This window comes from Argiope bruennichi, chromosome 1 (assembly GCF_947563725.1).
Source record: "Argiope bruennichi chromosome 1, qqArgBrue1.1, whole genome shotgun sequence".
Lineage (NCBI taxonomy): Eukaryota > Metazoa > Arthropoda > Arachnida > Araneae > Araneidae > Argiope > Argiope bruennichi.
The window spans coordinates 69,321,808-69,327,807 of NC_079151.1; the positions used below are offsets into that span (position 1 = coordinate 69,321,808).

At 28.4% G+C, this 6,000-nt stretch overlaps 1 protein-coding gene across 1 annotated transcript in view; it reads right to left on the reverse strand.

Moving 5' to 3' along the window:
- Window positions 1–722, reverse strand: part of LOC129961059 (rab GTPase-binding effector protein 1-like) — a 57,144-nt gene extending 56,422 nt beyond the window's left edge. Inside the window, exon 1 of the mRNA XM_056074981.1 lies at window positions 565–722. The gene's annotated coding sequence lies outside the window, so the exon portion shown is untranslated. The remainder of the gene's footprint in view (window positions 1–564) is intronic.
- Window positions 723–6,000: the final 5,278 nt, after the last annotated feature.

Below are 6,000 nucleotides of genomic sequence, written 5' to 3' on the forward strand. Positions count from 1 at the left end.
TAAATAAAAGGAATCAGTGAAAACAAATAAAATTAAAGATTTTTCTCTTAGCTCTGGCAAAATAGACTCAATGAAAAAAAAATACATATTTCGAGTTAAAATAATGTTAAATAACTATAAAAATAAGCCATAATATAATTCTAAAAATAAAATTTGCACATTAAAATAAAAAAACGACATTTAACGATGGTTATCAAATACAGAATTCGGCGCAATTTGTGCCGTCTTTTTCAGAATCAAGAAGTAATTTCTAACATCATATATTTAATATAAAATAAATGTGAATGAAATAGCAAATAAATAATTTGTCGCTCAACTTTCTAAAAACGCTAATAAAATTTTCAAATATGCTAATAAGATTTTAATTACCATAACGGCTTTTTTAATCTTTCAAAATGTTTAAACACCCCCCCCAACTAAATCTAAAAATCATATAGCCTCTAGACACGCAATATTATAATTTCTTGACATTATTACTATAATATAAATAATAAACACAAAATGAACGCATTGTATACAAAATTAAAATTAAAACTTTTTTTAAATCTACCGAAATGTACTTACAATTCAATGAAGTTCCAAAAAATGAGGTGTTTCCATTTCTTCGAAAAACAAATATATTCTTTCTTATTCTTTTGCGAGCTCAAAATTCTGCAAAATCATACTAGATGGTATACCCAGCCGATATCCGCTGAAAATCTGAAATCAGTAATATTAGCTACCGACTTCCGTCGAGAAACCTCCTACTTAGGACGGAAAACAATTTCCAAATGGAAAACTTTCTCCGACTTCGTGGTGACGTCATGCTGTAACACAGGCATTGACCCGCAGGGACTGTAATTTCACCACGCATCGCAGCGTTTTAGAACACTTGTGTCTATTGCTGTTCCTCTGCAACTTCTGCTATTACAAAAAAACTTTTTTAAAAAAAGAAGTTAAAAAAAAAAGCACGCCATTTTTCCCCCCCTATAAGATTGCTGTTTTTTTTTAATGAAAATTTCTTTTAGCATTTATTTAAGGGTTAATTTGAACTATCGAAAATAGAAATGCATCCTTTTCCATTTTATTATGCTCTGTGGTCTTCAGTAATGAAGTGACGCTTGAGATAAGATTTGCTCCTACTAATTCATTTAAGCACAAATGTAATCACAGAATTAGCTGTTTTATATCCTGTAAGAGTTTCCTGCGTTTATTGAATGCTACAGGAAACAAAAAGAAATGAAAGCTGTCCAAAAACAGGATTATTTTCTTTAATTCTAAATTTATTACTGTTAAAACTAGACGCATTTTATTATCAGCTAATTTATCAAGAACATTAATTAAATTTAATAACATAATTTTATAATTATGATTCATCTAATTGTCAGACATTATAGCATTCTTATATGTGTTCTGTTAAATGTGTACATGAACTTTTCAAATGGGAACCAATTCCGTGGCATAATGGAGCTATTAAAAACGTAAATACATAATTCATCTGTGTTCTGAATTATGTACACAGTTTTATAACTCCATTTTTTTTATTTGTGTCGTAAACTAGCAAATATTGAACAGAATCCTGATATTTCAGATTGCAACAGTGGAAAAAAAACCACATGATCAAATATTACTAAAACAATGAAAACAAGTTTCAATTTTAGGGCAGCAATGTAATCTAATGTTGGAAACTAAACAAAAAGGTTTTTTTTTAAAAAAAATTGTCAAAATTCGGGTAAAATTTGCACGCTTATAAAATTAATGTAAATAAAAGACAAATGATCATTAATCATTTTTAATCAATCAAAGCAACGTGAAATTCATATTTCAATAATGTTTTGGAAATTATTGCAGGAACTCGGCAAAATTCAAATTAATTTTAATTAATTAAGATTATAATTAAAATTTCAAAAAATATCTCCGAGATGCCCATTTGCACTCACCGAAATTTATAAGGGCAAATTTTGTAACTGTAGGTCAAACGGTTTTGTCCATGGAGAGCCAATACATACATACAGATATTCATACACATGACACCACTCCGTGCCTCTGTAGCTGTAGCTTTAAGGTTGTCGTAAATATGAAATGGAAGACAAATCACAACTTCCGATGATGATGACCCCTCTTTATTCTCGTCGGCCTACCAGCCTATTTAATTGTTTAAAATAAAAAAATACAGGACTATTGATTATTAATTATTTTAATTAAAAGTGATAAGACATTTGGAAATTGCTATTACTTGGAATAATGATAATAAATTATACCAAGTGACTTTTAGTAAAATTAAGATAAGATTGTTTCACCAATCAACATAAAAGTAAATTTACATAAGAACTGCAGTTAACGCAAGTAAATGATCAGCTGTTTCGTTTCGCACACATTTTTTTACCCACATTCTGCAAATTAAATATTGAACCTACTTTTCTTTACCAGAAATGGGGGATCTCGATGACTTGTTCATAATGTATTGGGTTCCAGACCGGAGAGTTCCTAATGTGAAACCAGATTACATCCAAAAAAAAAAAAAAATCCATGAAAACGGATATGGTGTACGCTAAATCTATTGAAGTTCAATGTTTTCCCCTTGATGCAGCGCGAAATGAGCATACGGGTTGTCAACTGAGGCACTCACCTCGTCATCTGATAGATGCTCAAAATTATGTGATCTATCCTAAATTACTCTAACGTTGCTTCATAACGGAATGTTAATCTAAAATCATGTTATATCATCATAGTTACTGTGTGCATCTTCGCAACCTACAGCAAACTCTTTTTTCTTTTTCAAATTTTATTTTCTCTTTTCGGTTTTTCTTTCTGGAACGTTTCCCTTTCTCTTACACTTTCTTTTTGCTTTTATTTTTCATTAATTATACCATCCTATTTTTTTCCCATCGCTTTTTTATAAAGTGGATTGATTAAGAATTCTTTTATTTTTAAGTGAGTCTATTAAACTCTTGTAGTGTGTATGAGCGCGCGTGCGCGCGCGCGTGTGTGTGATTCCTTAGGCAGAGATCTGATCCTGAGGGTGCTTGTTATTAATATTAGAAAGTCTAATTACATAAATCAAATACGAATGAAGATAAATCCCACAAGTTCCAATATATTACAACTTGCCCTACCGCAGAGTTTCAAATATTTTTGTTAACTTTTTTAAAAAAATATTAAGATTAGTAAAAAAATTAAAGCAGCATTTTTAAACTTAATACATAGACAAAGTAAATAAGTATAAACAGCTTTTTTTTTTGAAATATCAATTTAAATCAAAATTTATGAAATATCTTTATTTGCATTTACTAGATAAAACAGAGCATGTGTTCCCAAGTTTTCACTGTTCGATTCGGTTAGACATTTATTGTGCTGACATAATAGAACCCATCATAAGAATCATATTTAGCGGAAATTAAAAACCATTGTGTGATATGCGTGTTACAACTTACCCTTGTTTTACAACTAATATAGGTCTCCGCTACTACAAACTCAGACACGACTCAGATGTAAGTAAAAAGATATTACACGAGTAAAAAGCTATGGATTTATGCTATTAGAGTGAGTGTATTCCAAGCACTTTAATTGGCTCATTGTCATTTATTCACTAGTCCATATTTTTCAGATTGAAAAGGTCGTCAGAATTAACAAGCATCCGGTTCCAAAAGACACTGCCAGGCTATGAAGGTTAGATAACAAAAAAGACAATCAACACAGAATGAAATATATTTTCTTCCAGGCAAAAAATAAACCCAGTGCAGGACAAACACTAAAATTAAGTTTCGTTTTTTTGTTGTTGTTGTTGTTGTTTTTGTGTTTTTTTTTACCTTAATGTAATCAGAAATTTTTTTAGCTCGATTCTGGATAAAACGATGCTTTAAATTAAATCATTCATGTGCTTTTATTAAAACTTAAATAAAATCCTATGAAACATTTTAAAACATGATTTATCTATCGTGTTTTAATATGATTATTAATGCACGTGTTATTTAATATGATTTATTAAAAATCAGATGCCTTCATACAATATTCAGTTTGTAACTTCATATTAATAATATTAATTTATTATTAATGTCAACTAACTTTGACATTTTTATTCGGCTTATTTAATTTTAAGTCTGCTAAAAAATTTCATAGCTTTTCGTATACATAGGACAGGAATGTATGATATTTTCAAATTTCCAGGTATTCTAATAATTTGTTTTGAAAAATTAAATTTAACAATACCAAATGTGCCCAATACCAATGTAAGATACTTGAATGAATCTATGATAATATACACTGAGTTGTTCGCTGTACAGAGGGCTCAGGTAGGGGTATTGGAATTCTGACGACCTTATAGATATGGATATAAATATATAGACGGTTGATTGACATCAACTTTGATAGCACTGAAGTGATTTGGGTTAAACTATTCATAGATATTTCTCATTACAAGACTAATAAAATTATAGCAGCAAATAAATTCTAACCCAGCTTCTTCGAGTAGGATGGATTGTTCTTAGAATAGATAAGAGAAATGGATCTATTGAAATAAAACTTGATTCAAATGAAGAATATAAAATATAAATAAAAATATGATGGAATTATTTTTTTTTAATTATTACTTTAGAATAATTTTCACTAATGCTTGCAGAAATTTTTATTTAAAATAAATGTGCAGTTTTGATGAACGAATTTCATCAACTGATTCTAAAACTTTAATTGTTCAAACTTTAGTTCACTTAAAATGTAATATTTTTCTTTACTGCAAAGTCTTTATCTACTTTCTTTACTGTAAAGAAAAATAGGCCTTGACTGCACCCTCTTTTAGGATGAATGGAGGTGAGTCATAGAAAGATATTTAAGAAGAAACAAGACGAATTAGTATCAAAGTTTTTTTTTTTTCTTATAACTCTTAAAATAATGAGATGTCCAGGAATAAGCTAAGAATTTGAGGGAAAAAAATATGAAAAGTTATATACAATGCACTCAAATGAAAAAAACATTTTTTAATTAAGGAATTATTTTTTAATACTTAAGAAATATTTCTTTAATAGAAAAATACTACTGAACTTTGTTATTTATATGATGTTGCTCCGTTTATATTATACCACAAGATTTTAATAATAATAAAGAATTTCTATTATACTGCTAATATTCAATAAAACCAAGTCATTATATTAAAGAAAAGGAAAGTACTTATCATTCACTAAAAATTTTATGCAGCATTACCTCATTGTAAATCAAATAGCTTTATTGATATTGAAGCAAAAATAATCTACTCGCAATATTGTATTCATTGAAGCATATGATTAAACTATTCATTATTTTAAAACAGAATTAAAATAATTCTGAACATTTATTTTCTCAAAAATATTCGACGAACATCTGATTAACACTTAAGGATGTAACACTTGTAGAAAAGAAAATTTTAAGAACTTGAAAGTTCTTCGGAATTTCAGATAATTATAAACTTTTTAGTTAAATATTTAATTAAAAATTATAGCAATCAGTTGCAAAAAACGAAAAAAAAATATTTTTAATGCTTGTATTATTGCTCAAAATGTTATTTCTACCATTACATTATGTATTCATTTGAAAGTAAAATCGTATTTTTTAATTATTTAATATTTTACAATTTGTAATTATTGACAAATGCAGTCTAATATTTATTTTGACTAATCTGAAATAGCTTCTAAAGTATGTTTATTTTATATAAATGCTATTGGAAAGACGCTGTGTATTTGATGCTTTTACGTTTTCCTCACTATAAAGCAGAATGAGTATTTAATGATTTTGTAAAATTCCTCCTTTAACTTAGTTCAAAATTTAAGCTGCTTGAAAGGATTTGAACAGAACCCATTGAGAAGTGAAGCATGCTTTTGACTTAGTAGTACAATTGCAGTCATAAGTATAGCTTCGTTAAACCGTATTGTACAGCAAGAAACTATTAGTACCAGTTACTACACCAGCTGGATCAGTCACCATCAAACTAGATCTTATTACATTCCATATCTTGTAGCGAGGTTCCCTAATCAGAGTGCTAGGTTTTATTGA